The following is a 17,970-nucleotide window of genomic DNA, read 5'->3' as shown; positions in this document are numbered from 1 at the left end:
GTATTGGGAGAAATTCTGTGATTCCATAATTTACTATCTGGTAACAAAAGCAACAAGTCGTAACAGAGACTGCCATCTGCATATACCAAAAAAAAATCAGTAAATATCTTCAAGATCAAACGATAACAGTGAATTTGTTTTAGTAATATTTAAAGAGGGATATGTCAGAAATCAGTAAAATAAATGAAGTTCAGAAAGCTAGTTTCAGAAGGATTACAAAGCAAAAAAAGAATAGGTCTAAAAGAAAAGTAAACAATAAATATTTTCAATGTAGTACTGAGCCCTCAGAAGAAACATCTTATCCAAGAAAGCATAAAAAGAAGAACAGGAAAAAGTTTATAGCCTAGAGCAGCACAGGGATTTAAAACACACTCGAGAGCATATAAAAACAAAAACTAGAATTACTGGCCAAATAAGACGACTGAGAGACACTGAAGTGCAAGACTGGGATCAAGCAAAAATCAAGAAATCCATGACAGAAAAATACACTGAAAATCTGTCTGCAAATGCATATGAAAGAAATCATGCTTACTTTGCAAGAAGGGCACCACTGCCTCATGGAAATGAGCTGTGGTGATCAACACAGTGGTTCCAAGACTACTAGTACACTACAAAAGAGTAAAATTTCCCCAAAAGATTTAAGTGACCATCACAAGGTGAGCACATTTTTATCTTACAAGGTATACCACCTACTATTACCATTCTTTCTTAAAATAAAGAATGGAGTTTTACATTTATTTTTTGGTGGGGCCACTCCTCATGGCTTGTGGGATCTTAGCTCCCCAACCAGCGACTAAACCTGGGCCTCCTGTAATGGAAGTGCAGAGTCCTAACCACTGGACCGCCAGGGAATTCCCAAAATAATGAGTATTTTAAGACCAAAAATCAAGGTGACCATATCTCATGATGAATAATAGTCATTTATTTTTAATACATTTAGATAGAAAAAAAATATACTCCACTGTTCTTATTTCATGATATACCACTGAAAATTTGCAGCAGGTGTTTAGAAATGACTGCTAGCCATATAGCAAGCTCCCTAGATAGCTAAGACTTGGTCTTCTGGGGAAAAAATAACATAAAAGAGGCCTGGGACAGGGTAATAAATCACCTTGCCAAGAAGTCAAGAATCAGCCTTTCCTCATCAGAAACAGTGCAAGGGGAGAGGATGTTAGAGCCAGGAGACATTCCAATCCAGACTAAAAGACAGGCATATGATTAGCAGGCTACTCTGAGTGTATGTGTTAGTGGGGGGCAGAGAGTATTACTGAAAACACGATACCTTTACCACTGTGGCAAGATCCTACACCCTCGGTAGAGATACGTGAGAACAATGCAGCGAAATCAAGCAAGGTCAGAGGGGGTGAGCCACCCACTCAGCCAATGCATACTTAAGAAACACTGTGGGATACATAGTGGCTCATGGTAATGAAAGAAGAGGTAGGTCAAGCTAAGCTTCAAGCATATCAGACATAAGGGAAAAACAGTTCAGTAGCTCAGTTGTGTCTGACTCTCTGCGACCCCATGGACCACAGCATGCCAGGCCTCCCTGTCCATCACCAACTCCTGGAGTTTACCTAAACTCATGTCCATTTAGTCGGGAATGCCATCCAACCATATCATCCTCTGTTGTCCTCTTCTCCTCCTGCCCTCAATCTTTCCCAGCACCAGGGTCTTTACAAATGAGTCAGCTTTTCGCATCAGGTGGCCAAAGGACTGGAGTTTCAGCTTCAACATCGGCCTTTCCAATGAACACCCAGGACTGATCTCCTTTAGGATGGACCGGTTGGATGTCCTTGCAGTTCAAGGAACTCTCAAGATCTTCTCCAACACCTCAGTTCAAAAGCATCAATTCTTCGGTGCTCAGCTTTCTTTATGGCCCAACTCTCACATCCATACATGACTACTAGAAAAACCACAGCTTTGACCTAGACAGACCTTTGTCAGCAAAGTAATGTCTCTGTTTTTAATATGCTATCTAGGTTGGTCATAACTTTCCTTTCCAAGGAGTAAGTGTCTTTTAATTTCATGGCTGCAGTCACCATCTGCAGTGATTTTGGAGCCCAAAAAAGTAAAGTCTGTCTGTGTTTCCCCATCTATTTGCCATGAAGTGATGGAACTAGATACCATGATCTTGGTGTTCTGAATGTTGAGCTTTAAGCCAACTCTTTCACTCTCCTCTTTCACTTTCATCAAGAGGGTCTTTAGTTCTTCACTTTCTGCCATAAGGGTGGTGTCATCTGCATATCTGAGGTTATTGATGTTTCTCCCGGCAATCTTGATTCCAGCTTGTGCTTCTTCCAGCCCAGTATTTCTCATGATGTACTCCGCATGTAAGTTAAATAAGCAGGATGACAATATACACCCTTGATGTACTCCTTTTCCTATTGGGAACCAGTCTGTTGTTCCATGTCCAGTTCTAACTGTTGCTTCCTGACCTGCACACAGATTTCTCAAGAGGCAGGTCAGGTGGTCTGGTATTCCCATCTCTTTCAGAATTTTCCACAGTTATTGTGATCCACACAGTCAAAGGCTTTGGCATAGTCAATAAAACATAAATAGATGTTTTTCTGGAACTCTCTTGCTTTTTCGATGATCCAAGGGAAAAACAGTGGGGTTTTAAAAAAAAAAAAAAAAAAAACTTGTTTATCTGAGAAGTAAACCTGAGAAGATTTTAAATATAACTTTAAAACAAACATTGGAAAAGGCTTGTATAATCTTTACCCTTACTAAAAATGTTAGCTATGATCTAACCACTGGAGGGCAGGGAATACCTATTAAATGAAAAGAAAAGGATGTATTGAAATACAGAATATAAAGATTATTCGAGCAAGTTGAATACAGTACATTATCCAAATTATCTATATATAGATTGTAGAGATTATACAAAGATGATATTTTTCATCCCAGGATTATTTCCACCCAACATTCTCTAAATAAGGATATAATCGGCTAAGAAATATGTGTTAAGCACCAACTATGTGCAAGGCACTGAACCAGGGATAGAAGAATGAATAAAAATAAGTCCCTTTGAGTTCTAAATGAAAAGACAGGATAATAATATTGCAAAGTTATTGTTGGCAGTTTGGAAAAATCCTTCTAGGAACACCATAGGAATGCACACAGTCCAGGGATTCTAAAAAGAAGAGAGGACTTTTAAGCTGGTTCCTGAAAGAAAAATAAAATTAATGGGAGAGAAAAGAAAAACAATGAAGGCAGTAGCTATATAGTCAGTAAAGAGAACTACAATAAACTACTCAGAATTTGGAGATAGGGATGTCTTTATAATATAATGAAGTATAGACCAATGCAACAAGTACAATTAGTACCATGTAGAAGTAACCTACCCTAAGAAATGGGATTGGACACTGGGGAAATATTTATCCAGTCTATAACTCCACGATGCTCATAATTCTCTCATTCAAACATTTAGATCCCTACTCTGTACTGTCAAACATTTATCAGAGGTGTACAAAAGAAAACCTAGAGAAGCACAGGGAATGAAGAAACTGTCACTGAATTATCACGGAAGACTTAGCATTAAATAAAGGATGTCTAGAAATTGATAAAGCAAAGGAGGAAAGGTATCCTAATTAGAAAATAGCTTGTACAAAGGTACCTGACATAAAATAGAATTCATTAATTCCTCCAGTCAAACATTTTTTATGCATTTACCACATACAGATCACAAAAACAAGACATGATTTCTGCTCTGAGCTTGCAATCAATTATCAGACAACCAATTATCAGATAATCAATAATGACAGCAAAAAATAAAGCTATTGTTTTATGGCTTTTCTTCCACGGAGAAAATAGAAGCACAAATAAAGGGCAGCTAAATCAGACTAAATCAAAGCTATGGTTTTTCCAGTAGTTATGTATGGATGTGAGAGTTGGACCGTACAGAAGGCCAAGTGCAGAAGAATTATGCCTTCGAATTGTGGTGCTGGAGACGACCCTTGAGAGTTCCCAGGACTGCAAGGAGATCAAACCAGTCAATCCTAAAGGAAATCAGTCATGAATATTTCATTGGAAGGACTGATGTTGAAGCTGAAACTCCAATACTTTGGCCACCTGATGCGAAGAGCTGACCCACTGGAAAAGACCCTGATACTGGGAAAGGTTGAGGGCCAGGAGAGAAGGGGCTGACAGAGGATGAGATGGCTGGATGGCATCATCAACTCAATGGACACGAGTCTGAGCAAATTCAGGGAGACAGTTAAAAACAGGGAAACCTGGCATGCTGCAGTCCATGGGATTGCAAAGAGTTGGACACGACTGAGCAACTGAACAACAACAAAATCAGACAAAGGAGGTTAGAAAAGAACTCCCAGAGAAAGTGAAGAATGAGTAGAAATTAGCAAGGTATGAAAGAGCAGTGGGCATAGTGGGTACAGAAAATAGCACTTCAGACAGAAAGCAGCCTGTGTAAAGACAGAAATAAGAGGGAACTCATTTCAGGGGGCACAAGTACTGTAATATGGCTACAACTAAAAATGTCTGTGATCTATGGAGAAGCGTAATTATAGGTCTAGAAAAGGCAAAGGGGCCATATTTTATATTACCTAGCAAATAAGAAATTCATCTTATGAAGAGACAAAAATGTACAATGTGAGATTCTGCCTGTTGCTACTCAATGTTAAAATGCTCTATTAAAGAAACTGAGAACCTAAAAAAAAAAAAAGTCATTCAAGGGATTATAAGAAGATATATGAAATACTCAAATTCACATGTTTTAAGAAAACTACTTCTGGCCACTGGTTTAGACCATGTGGAAGATAACAAGACTAGAAGCTAATCAGACTTCTCTCCATATACACCTACATAGTCGCTCACATCAGAAACTCAATTCTTGACACGAGCCTCTTCCTTATCTGCCCAAAGGTCTAGCCAATCACCAAATTTTCCTGTTGCTTCAACATCCCTGACTTACTGACCATGATATGATCTCAAAAAGCACCACATAACTGCCCTTACTAGAACTTACCATAGTTCTAATTTTTATATTTAATTGTATAATTCTGTCTTATTTCTTCCCCTATCCCACCACCCCCACAAGCTGACTAAATTAGAAATTGTATCCTTTTTAACCTCAACACTGTACCCTCAGCATCAATCACAGCGCCTTAGCACTTTTGAGAATGTGTTAGTCACCCAGTCGTGTCCGACTCTTTGCGATCCCATGGACTGTAGCCAGCCAGGCTCGTCTGTCCATGGGATTCTCCAGGCTAGAATACTGGAGTGAGTTGCCATTTCCTTCTCCAAGGGATCTTCCCGACCCAAGGACTGAATTCGGGTCTCCTGCATTGCAAGTAGATACTTCTACCATCTGAGCTACTAGGGAAGCCTAGTTGTTAGAGGCACTCAATTTAAAACACTTTAAATCCACACATTTCAATCCACCTCCGCTACTGCCACCCTAGTCCTAAATAACATTAGTGCTTACCTGAGCTACTGCAATGACTTTTTTCTTTTTTTCAACAGACTGTATTTCTAGGCACTCATTCTAGCTCTTCTCTAGTCTATTCTCCACACAGCAGCAAGTGGCACTTTCTAAACATAAATCAGTTCATGCCAGCCAACTCTGCCATTTATAACCTTCCATTAGCTTTTCATTTCACTCAGAATAAAATCCAAACTCCTTAACATGGCCTACAGATCTTTGCATTCACATCAGTCTCCCCATAATGTACCATACTCCAGACACAACAACCTTCTGTTCGTCAAATGCGCCAAACCCTTTCCGAGGCCTTTGCACCACTTTTTCTTTTTGCCTGAAATGCTTCTAGGCCTCACAAACCCTCAGTTAGCATTTATTCATCTTTCAAGCCTGTGTAAATACCACTATCTCAATGCTATCTCTACTGCCAACTCTAAATTCTCTCAAAAGATCCTGTTCTGTTACTTCATGACACTTATCAATATGTATGATCACTTACTTGTGATCATATAATGTCTGTTTCCTCCACAAATAATAAAAGCTAACATCTACTGAGCATTTTACATATATTAATTCATTTAATCCCAATAATCAGTAAAGCAGGAATTCTCTCAACTTCAAAGATGAAACTGAGGTACAGAGAAGTTAAGTAATTTGCTCTAGGTCATAAAACAGTAAGGAGTCAAAATCTGAACCCAAAGTTCACACTTTTAAATCGCTATACTACAGAATAACCTTTGAGAACAGAGTAACTGTATTTGCTTTGTATATCATTATATACCTAGGCCTCGTGCTAAATATAAAGCAGGCATTCACATATTTGCAGAATCAATGGATTAATAAACAAGAGACAGATGACTGGATTTAGAGGCATACGTGAAAGAGATAAGAATAAAGTGGGATAGAGGCAATGACAACAGGATCAATTTTGGACATGCCGAATTAAACACAGCTCAGGAACATCTTAGATGTCAGTCAACTTCTTAATTAGAAGACCACAGACTTTTAAGAAGTTCATGAAGGAACACTGTAAGACAGTATGCAAAACCCTAAAACAGTATGCAAGCCTTCAGCATTTCTGAGAGATCACATAGGCAGTCTAATGGTTTTGCAATGCTGCTCAGAGCACCACAAATTACAATAATGCAATAATGATGACAGCTTTTCAGGCACTACACTTATCCCTATATGTTGTATTTTATATTACCAGTGCATACCCTTCAAGTCAAAACAAGAAGATAAAACTGAGCTTCAAATATCATACTTTTAAGAAACAATGAAGTGTAGATAATTTTGTTATCAAACTAGATTAACAAAGCATTAGGTTGATTATGCAATGATACTACAGCTGTGCTGAAAGAATACAAGATACATCAACAGTACCAGAATAAACAGTCATCACAGTATTTCCAACTCATGGGAAAACACAATCAGAAAAATTAGAAAACTTAAAAGAGGATCTCTTCACAGCTGAATTTCTTCACAAAAGTAAAAATGAGGATGGAACCAAAATAAGCTTGTGAGTGGCTCATTTGTTAGCCACAAGGAAAGCCTTTTCAATGGTGAGTTAATTAAATCAACTTATAACTATAGCAGTCAAAGTGTCTAGAGAAAATAAATTTGAGATTATAAACCTTTTGGCAAAAATAGTAGTTCAAGGAGCTGAAGACATTTGTTTTCAACATCAACAAAAAACTATTTCATTCATTAATTAAAAAACAACCATACAATATCAAGGCAAATGATTTTGACTGCTTTCCTTGGCTCTTGATGAGTCAGATAATTAGCCTGTATGAATAATCTGCATATAGGCAAGAATATTTTCAAAGAAACTTCCCAAACACTAATTTAGTGCAACCTGAAGTAGAATCTGCTAGGATGCATTACAACCGATAGGGTAAAAATACACGTGGGCCGAAAAGGGCTTCATTGGACAAATTTACAAAGTTTATGAAAATTTAGGAAGTTTAAAGCCTACAGTTATTCACTGCATTATGCATCAGAAGGTATTTTGCAGAAAATAACTGAATCTATCTTATTTTATTCAACTAGTAGTGTCAGTGATTAACTTCCCTCTCATGGACTTAACTATCCTTGATTTTATGAATTTTTGTCAGAAATAGAAGATGAATATCCTGATTTGCCCTACCACTAAGTAGTAAGCTTAGCAGTGGTAAAACCTGACTGTAATTTTCTGAGCTAAAATTTTTGTGAATGAGAAGAACTGCCCTAAACAACTATTACTGAACAATGAATAGCCTTGTAAATTAGCTTTTCCTACAGACTTAATAGGGGCTTCCCAGGTGGTGCAGTGGTAAAGAATCTGCTTGCAATTAGGAGACACAAGAGATGTGGGTTCAATCCCTGGGTTGGGAAGATCCCCTGGAAAAGGAAATGGCAACCCGCTCTGGTATTCTTGCTTGGGAAAGCCCATGGACAGAGGAACCTGGCGGAATACAGTCCATGGGATCACAGAGGCGTACATGACTGAGCAACTACACACGCACAGACTTGATAATGGAAGTTCCGCAAATTTAAAAAAACAGAACTTCTAAATGACCCAGCAATTCCACTCCTGGGAATATATCCAAAAAAAAACCCCACACTAATTCAAAGACATAACACACACCCCCATGTTCACAGCAGCATTATTAACAATTGCCAAAATGTGGAATGAATGGATAAAGAAGATGTGATATATCTTCACACAAACACACACATACATACATGCTGAAAAAGTTATATATATACACACACACAATACTACTCGGCCATAAAAAAAGAATAAAACTTTGCCATTTACAACAATATTGATGAACTTGGAGAGGATTATGCTAAGTAAATCAGACACAGAAAGACAAATACTGTATCACTTATATGTGGAATCTAAAAAATAAAACTAGCGAACATAACAATAACAACAAAACCAGTCTCATAGATACAGAGCACAAACTAGTGCTTATCTATGGGAAGGAATAAAGTAGGGGTTGAGAATTAAGAGGTACAAACTACTATGTATAAAATAATTAAACTACAAGGATATATTGTATGGCACGGCGAATAAAGTCAGTATTTTATGATAACTATAAATGGAATAGAACGATTTTCTCACAGTTCTCTCTTCACTGTAATCCGTATCTCCACAGAGCCAGAAGTGATTGCCATTCACTTGGCTTTCTACTGAAGCTTCTAGATCATGATCACCCTCCTTCATGGCCCCACATTCAAGATATATCTTCTCCTCATCACTAGCATCTTCTGATCCCTTAATCATACCTTCCTCCTTCAGTGAAAACGTAGGAGCCCAGTTCCAAGTAATCATCTATACTAAGTGTCCATTTACAATTTTGAGAGATTTCAGTGTCCATGAAGATTACCCATCCAATTAAAATCCATTAGAATGCCCAGACCTCTTCAGTTCCAAGGATTCTTAGCTCAACTCTATTTTAAGCATCTATTATTCAGCTCTTTACTCTGAACCACACCATCATTTCAAACTGCTCTCCCTCGATTACTCCGAGCTCACAAAAATCTTACTCTGACTTTACTTACTCTGTTTAATTTACTTACTTTACAGGAACCTCTTGTCCCTCAAATCCTGATTCCTCCCAACCCAGAGCCTATGGTTGGACGTTTAAATATCTTAGCAGCAACTTCAGATTTGTACCCCATTCTCTGAACCTGACCACAACACCACAGCTCCAGGTCTACAACCTCTTGCTCCTTCCCCTTTTCCTCTCTCTATCCTCTTCTTCCTCACCTCCTTTATCACCTGCCACCAACTGTGAGGGGGATTCCACCCTTAGCCCTCTACTGAAACTGCTTTTAAGGTCACCATGACTTCTTAGTAATCAAATGAGTATCTTTCTTGTCTTTATTTTTTTTTTATATCAATGTACTGTATTTGACGCTGTTACTGCTCCCTCCTGAATTTTTCTACCCATTAACACGCTGGCCAGCACACAGCAGATGCTCAAATATATTTGAATAAATGCATAAGGGTACAAAATGAAACAACAACATGCACTTCTCTAGAGAGATAAGTATGAGTCAATAGCCCATGAAACATTCATGGTAATTAACCAAAACTCAAGGACCAAATTAGACTAATGGAACAATTAGTTCAATTACATGATTTTCTCCAGTCATCCTCAACACCAGAAATCATAAACAGAAAACGAGGACTGATGATAAGCAAGGGCAAAGTAATGAAAATTCTAAAAGAATCTAGAGTGCTAAGAAAAGCATAATACAAACCTTCTTTGTATTTTTTACTAAGTACCATACGATAAACTCCCCATGCTGCTGCTGCCAAGTCACTTCAGTCATGTCCGACTCTGTGCGACCCCATAGACTGCAGCCCACCAGGCTCCCCCATCCCTGGGATTCTCCAGGCAAGAACTCTGGAGTGGGTTGCCATTTCCTTCTCCAATGCATGAAAATGAAAAGTAAAAGTGAAGCCGCTCAGTCATGTCCAACTCTTAGTGACCCCATGGACTGCAGCCTACCAGGCTCCTCCGTCCATGGGATTCTCCAGGCAAGAGTACTGGAGTGGGGTGCCACTGCCTTCTCCAAACTCCCCTATACATGATTTTAAAAAAGACTATGCCTATGTGTCATGAAGACACATGGAAAAGAAAAGAGCTAAACATTCATCAGTCTGCAGCACTAAATGATTAAAAATTCGTAAATAAACTTGAAGTTTAGTTTTTCAAAAGTTATGAGAAGTGAACTAGCTGAAGATACACATGAGAATGCAGAATTACTGCCATCTCAAGCCAAACTTAAACCACAGAAAATTCATTTTGTTTCTATGCAGATTTCTTCCCACACATTTTCCCTTAATTATTCCCACTGTCAGCATTTTAAATGATTTCAGGTGCTAATGTCAGCAGCAGTACTTAATAAAACGCATTCCTGACTTATATTTGGAAAGGTTTCTTTACAAGATAAAGACACAGGGACCAAACATTATGGTCCAAACACACCAGAATCCTCTATACCTTCTTGTTATCTGAAGTATTTTGATAAAGCAAACTATATATTCTATACAAAGCAAATGGCTTTCTCCAACACTTGACTACTAACAATAGGCTACAGATTTGTATAGCATTTTAAGTTTCTAAAGCATTTTAACATATACTCATTTCATTTTTAACTCACACCAAGTCTATGAAACAGGCAAGGTAAGCATTTATGCTCTTCTACATCATGAAAAGCCTAGGCTGTTCTCATTATAAATCCCATAGCTAAAAAGCGATGATCAGGCATCATCACCTACAATTTTCTCCTCTCCTATTCCTTTGTCCTCAAACATTCTTATCTCCTTCCTATCCATCATAAAGGAAAATGTATTTCTTCTTTCTAAAACTAATCCCCACTGAAACTCTTAAGACTAAAACCCCCAACCTCCTGTAGAATCTTCAGTTAACTCCTTTTTCTCACCCACAATATCTGCCTTTCCTCTAACTCCATCTCCTCATTCTATAAATATGTTCAAGTCTTCCCTTCTTAAAAAAAAGAATCTTTTTTTCTCTCAACTCTATTTGTCCCACAAACTTGACCCACTTTCCCTCCATCCTTTCACTGATGAACATTTAGAGTCTACAACTGAAGGCACTTGTACTACACTCTCACCACTTCACTAAAACGTTTCCTATTAAAGGTCACCAATGAATTCCTAGTGGCCAAACTCAATAACCACTCTTCAGTTCTTTTTTTTTTTTTTTTTTGGGGGGGGGGGGGCGGGGACAGATGTCTTTTATTGGTCTGACGGGCGTGACCAGCAGTAGGCCCTGGAAGAACTCCCCTATCTGTCCTGGCTCCCATCTTCCCTTCCCTGGAGTTCATGATTCAACCACCGGGGAGAAGGGCGGCAGGCAGAGCCAGGATAAAACATATAAGGATGAGATCTGAAAGGGGCTCCAGGCCATGCATAAAACATAAGGTTACTAGACCATTCAGATAAAATGTCCCTCAGGCAGAGCAGTTTCCCTACACAGGCTCCTCGCCAGGAATGGCAGGGATCAGAAAGAAGAGGTTCCTGAGAGGCTGCCTACTGTGCCCTTCGCGCTATCAGCATCTCCCGGATATTGTTCTCAGCTTCCTTCACACTCCGCTACAGATAGGATTTTTTCGGTTCCAATTCTTTAATTTTTTCTTCTGCTATCTTCTGTTTCTCTAACAGCTGATTATGAATTGCCTCCTTGGACTGAAGAATAAACATTCTTCCTACACCTTCATACATGTTAGTCTCATCTACCAAAGTCATAATCTCTGTATCTGTAAGATGTGCATGCTTTTTCGTGCTGTTCAATCTGTACGTCTGCAAGTTTCACCTTCTGTTGAGTGTCAATAACTTTGGCTTGAAGCTCTGTGAAGGCCTTCTTCAACTCCAGATCCACGGGGGCCGCCATCTTGCTTCTCTGCTGCACCTGCGTCACTCTTCAGTTCTTACCTTCAGTTTTTGGACTTTGTCCTAAGGTATTTGACACCACTGACCACTTAACCCTTCCTAAAATTTGCCTCACCCCTGGGCTCTACTATGTCCCCCTCTCCTTATTCTTCTACCACTGAATTCCTTCTTAGTCTCCTTTACTTAATTCTCATCTTTTGCAAATCACCTACATGTTAATCCTCTGCAGCGTTCCCCCTCTCCTTTCATCTCTTCAGCTAAACACACTTTGTGAGGTCTCTTGCATTCCCAAGCCCTAAGGAACGAACCATATGCCTATGATTTCTTCAACGCTATGGTCTCTACACACTCTTTCATTCATTTTGGAAGAAGCTAGAACAAAACAAAAGTGATATCAAATCTCTGGGTAGGAAGGAGGAAAAGAGGAAAGTGGGATAATTTTCTAAGCTTAAAAACAAACAAATCATAATGAAAATACAGGATTGACTGCATAAAAAATTTAACATTCTGTAAACTAAGACAAATAACATAGAAAATAGATAAAATACACACATATATTATTAATTATAAGCATACCTATAAATATATAACTTGATAGATACATGGAAGAATCAGGAAATTTACTAAAGAAGAAAGTGAACTGCTACTTAAAACCACTGAAAATGTTCAACATTACTGGCAATTTAGGAAGTTCAATTCAGACCTATTATTTTTTTAATAATGAGGCAATCCATCTATCTTTCATAAGATTTAAAACTGTCCTTGAGCCTCCCCAAATTAAGAATTCCCATTCTAGGAACATTTCTATACATGTGCTAAGACTATCAGATTTAATATTGTTGTTTTTTTTCCCCAGTTTGATAACATTATTTGACTATCAGCAGAGTTCTCATCTACATTAACTGCAGATTTTTTTAGGTAGTGACAGGTAACCAATATATAGAGCTTGTACGATGAATCTTCATTGTCATTACATTTTCTGGACAAATGCACATGGATATGGTATTCAACACTCCTTATTCCTTCGGCCCATATTGCTCTGGTGAGCCTGGTGTCAAAGAACACATCTAGAGTTTCCATCTCTTATGAAAAATTTCTGGATTTCTCTCACTCTTTTCCTTTTACAGCCAAGTCGTGCAGCATGTGGGATCTTATCTTAGTTCCCTTATCAAGATCCAACCTGTGCCCCCTACATTGGAAGTGGGGAGTCTTATCCACTCGATGACCAGGGAAGTCCCAGAGCACTCTTCTTGAAGCTCACTCCATAGATGTGAATGGCAATGATTTATTCTCTGGACACTACTAGCTAATGGTAGAATTGCCTTTCCTCTCACCACCCTTCTTTGCAGAAGCCATTCTGCTGGGACCAGGCTGGAAAGTAAGAACATGAGGTATTGACGCATTCACTTTTTTAAACAAGGCTTTCCTGGTGACTCAGATAGCAAGTAAGGCTTTCCTGGTGACTGTGTGATCCACACAGTCAAAGGCTTTGGCATAGTCAATAAAGCAGAAATTGATATTTTTCTGGAACTCTCTTGCTTTTTCAATGATCCAGCAGATGTTGACAATTTGATCTCTGGTTCCTCTACCTTTTCTAAAACCAGCTTGAACATCTGGAAGTTCACGGTTCACGTATCGCTGAAGCCTGTCTTGGAGAATTTTGAGCATTACTTTACTAGCGTGTGAGATGAGTGCAATTGTGAGGTAGTTTGAGCATTCTTTGGCATTGCCTTTCTTTGGGATTGGAATGAAAACTGACCTTTTCCAGTTCTGTGGTCACTGCTGAGTTTTCCAAATTTGCTGGCATACTGAGTGCAGCACTTTCACAGCATCATCTTTCAGGACTTGAAACAGCTCAACTGGAATTCCATCACCTCCACTAGCTTTGTTTGTAGTGATGCTTCCTAAGGCCCACTTGACTTCACATTCCAGGATGTCTGGCTCTAGGTGACTAAGCGCTACAGAAATAATACAGAAAAGATACTAGTAGAATTGGGAAAGGTTACAAGTTTTAACAGTGTGGTTAAGAGCTCAATGAAAAGGTGGCATTTAAGTAAGACTTTGAAGGTGATGCACTTCACCTAAAATCCTAAAAGGTGACGCACTCAATATGTCAGCAAATTTGGAAAACTCAGCAGTGGCCACAGAACTGGAAAAGGTCAGTTTTCATTCTAATCCCAAAGAAAGGCAACGTCAAAGCATGTTCAAACTACCATACAATGGCGCTCATTTCATATGAGCACAAGGTAATGCTCAAAAATCCTTCAAGCTAGGCTTCAGTGGTACTTGACCTGAGAACTTCCAGGTATGCAAGCTGGGTTTAGAAAAGTCAGAGGAACCAGAGTTCAAACTGCCAACATTCCTTGGCAGAGAAAGCAATGAGAATTCCGAAAAACATCTACTTCTGCTTTACTGACTATGCTAAAGCCTTTGACTGTGTGGATCACAACAAACTATGGAAAATTCTTAAAGAGATGGGAATACCAGCCCACCTTACCTACCTCCTGAGAAACCTATATGCAGGTCAAAAAGCAACAGTTAGAACCAAATGTGGAACGACTGACTGGTTCAAAATTGGGAAAGGAGTACGTTAAGACTGTATGTTGTCACTCTGATTATTTAACTTCTATGCAGAGTACATCATACAAAATGCCAGCCTGACTGAATCACAAGCTGGAATCAAGATTGCCAGGAGAAATATCAGTAACCTCAGAAACACAGATGACACCACCTTTGTGGCAGAAAGCAAAGAAGAACTAAAGAGCCTCTTGATGAAAGTGAAAGAGGAGAGTGAAAAAGTTGGCTTAAAATTCAACATTCAGAAAACTGAGATCATGGCATCTGGTCACATCACTTCATGGCAAACAGATGGGGAAACGGGAAAGGGTAACAGACTTTATTTTTTGGGCTCCAAAATCACTGCAGATGGTGATTGCAGCCATGAAATTAAAAGACACTTACTCCTTGGAAGAAAAGCTATGACCAACCTAGATAGCATATTAAAAAGGAGAGACATTACTTTGCCAACAAAGATTCATCCAGTCAAAGGTATGGTTTTTCCAATAGTCATGTATGGATGTGAGAGTTGGAAATGCCAACTGAATGCCAAAGAATTGATGCTTTTGAACTGCAGTGTTGGAGAAGACTCTTGAGAGTCCCTTGGTCTGCAAGAAGAGCCAACAAAGTCCATCCTAAAGGCAATCAGTCCTGAATATTCATTGGAAGGACTGATGCTGAAGCTGAAACTCCAATCCTTTGGCCACCTGATGCGAAGAACTCACTCATTTAAAAAGACCCTGATGCTGCGAAAGATTGAAGGCAGGAGGAGATGGGGACAACAGAGGATGAGATGGTTGGATGGTATCACCGACTCAATGGACATGAGTTTGAGTAAACTGCAGGAGTTGGTGATGAATAGGGAGGTCTGGCATGCTACAGTCCATGGAGTCGCAAAAAGTCAGACACGACTGAGCAACTCAACTGAACTGAACTGTTCCTTGGAAGGAAAGCTATGACAAACCTAGACAGTGTATTAAAAAGCAGGAACATCACTTTGCCAATAAAAGTCTGGCTAGTCAAAGTGAAAGTGAAAGTCACTCAGTCGTGTCCAACTCTTTGTGACCCCATGGACTGTATAATCCATGGAATTCTCTAGGCCAGAATACTGGAGTGGGTAGCCTTTTCCTTCTCCAGAGGATCTTCCCAACCCAGGGACTGAACCCAGGTCTCCCACATTGCAGGTGGATTCTTTACCAACTGAGCCACAAGAGAAAGCTATGGTTTTTCCAGTAGTCATGTACAGATGTGAGATGGACCATAAAGGAGGCTGAGCACCTAATAATTGATGCTTTTGAATTGTGGTGCTGGAGAAAACTATTGAGAGTCCCTTGTACTGCAAAGAAGATCGAACAGGTTGATCCTAAAGGAAATCAACCCTGAATATTCATTAGAAGGACTGATGCTGAAGCTGAAGCTTCAATACTTTGGCCCCTGATGCGAAGAGCCTATTCATTGGAAAAGACCCTGATGCTGGGAAAGATTCAGGGCAAAAGGATAAGGTCCTCAGACAGGAGCTTTCCCGGGGAGTTTGGGGGATAAAGGGATAGGAAAGAGACATTAGGACTGAAGAGAAGGGATATAGAGGAACAATAATAGAAAATGAAGTCAGAGAGGTAATGGGGAAGGAGGAAGATCACTTAATGTCCACCAAAGTCCCTAAGTATCTCCACTCATCTCTGCTGAGTATGCCAAAACCCAAGGCCTAACTGTTGTCTGATCCTGAGCCACTTCTATCGCTAATCACATAGGCAATTATAAGAAGCCAAGGCAAGACAACCACAACATGGCCACTATACAACTGCTCACTTCGGGAGGAGGGTGAGAGCAGACAGGGGAGTTGGAGATTTGAGGGCAGTAGCAGATCAGGGCTCAGTTTTGGGCAGGTCAAGTTTGAAATCCTGCTAGATACCTAACTGGACTTGTTGGGTAGACAACTGAATATGAGTGTATATTTCAAAGAAAAGGCAAAAGCTAGAGGTATAAATTTGGAAGTCATCAGTGTAAAAGACTAAATGAGACAAGGAAATAAAGTTGGGGTTTTGGGGGTTTTTTTTTTTTTGGCTGTGCCACACAGCTTATAGTATTCAGTTTCCTGACTGAATCCAAGCTACGGCAATAAAAGCCTGGAATCCTAAAGCCACCACAGAACTCCCACAAAGATATTTTTTCAAAAGGGAATGATCAAGATATGAGCCGTGGAGCATTCTAACACTGAGAGGTAGGAAGATTAGGAGGAACTAGGAAACACCAAGGAGGAGAGACCCTGATATAGGAAGAGAACTAGGAGCATGTGATGTCCTGGAAGCAAATGGAAAAATGGTTTCAAGAATAGGGAAGTAATCAACTGTGGCAAAGCTGCTGACAGATCATGTGAAATGAGGAATGACCATTAGACTAACAATGTGTAGACAGATGGTCACAAGGTATAATTCTAGAGGACTAATGGGTCAAAAACCTAATTAAATTCAAGAAAAGAAATGATAAGAGATTAACTGTAGGTGTGGAGACAAATGAAAATGAAAGTGTTAGTCTCTCAGTCCTATCCTCTATGAGATCCCATCAGAGTTTTGCTCTAAACAACCATTCATTTATTCAGTGAATGATGAATGAATGCATCCCTAATCCTGTCAAGTGTGCAGAGAATTAGCATACTTTGCCCATGGAAATAATTATAAAACAGTATAATCTCTTTGGAAAAGACCCACGACCCACTCCAATTGGTTTTTTAAATGCATAAGATATACAGATACATAGATAGATATCTCTAGAAAGGAATTCACCAAAATGTTAAAGCACTGGTTATCACAGCATTGCAAGACTACAGCTGACTTTAATTATCATTTGTATAATATTTCTGTATTCTTCATATGTTCTGAAATGAACATGTGTAGCTTTTATAATCAATAGCTTTTAAATGTTCACAGCCTCTGCCTCTGAAAGATGTATCTTAAGTACGGGAAACAACCTGAAATTCAGAAAAGGCTTTATGCACTAAAATTTTTATCAGCAACCCTGTCTGGAACACTCTTTTTTTTGGTCACACCACACAGCTTGCAGGATCTCAGTCTCCCTACCAGTGACTGAACCCAGGCCATGGCAGTGAAAGCCTGAACTCCTAACCACTAGACCACCAGGGAACTCCCAACTGCTAGGTCACCAGGGAACTCTCTGATGAAGAATTTTTTTTAAAAGTGAATGTAAAAAATCTCATAAAAGCTAAACTGCATTTAATTATACATTTGATAAGCCACTTTTAGTGAAGCAGTTCCCTGGTGGTACAGTGGATGGGAATCCACCTGCCAATGCAGGGGACATAGGTTTGATCTCTGGCCCAGGAAGATTCCACATGCCACAAAGTAACTAAGCCTATGAGCTGCAACTACTAAAGCCCGGGCACCTAGAGCCTGAGCTCTGCAACAAGAGAAGCCACTGCAATGAGAAGCCAGTGGTGGGTGCAGCCGATGGGGCAGTGAAGCCACTGCAATCACACCACAACAAAGAGTAGCCCCTTCTTGCTGCACCTAGAGAAAGTCTGCACACAACAAAATAAAATAAA

General features: G+C 39.4%; 1 protein-coding gene and 1 pseudogene across 2 annotated transcripts in view; both read right to left on the bottom strand.

The window, feature by feature from the left end:
• Window positions 1-17,970, bottom strand: part of MGA (MAX dimerization protein MGA) — a 147,674-nt gene that overhangs the window by 107,767 nt on the left and 21,937 nt on the right. The gene's annotated exons all lie outside the window — the stretch shown is intronic.
• LOC139035606 (prefoldin subunit 1 pseudogene) lies at window positions 11,364-11,890 on the bottom strand (annotated as a pseudogene).

The sequence above is a fragment of the Odocoileus virginianus genome, chromosome 6 (assembly GCF_023699985.2).
Source record: "Odocoileus virginianus isolate 20LAN1187 ecotype Illinois chromosome 6, Ovbor_1.2, whole genome shotgun sequence".
Taxonomy (NCBI): Eukaryota; Metazoa; Chordata; class Mammalia; order Artiodactyla; family Cervidae; genus Odocoileus; species Odocoileus virginianus.
The sequence above is the reverse complement of the archived record's forward strand: the minus strand, read 5'-3'. Positions and strand labels throughout refer to the sequence as shown.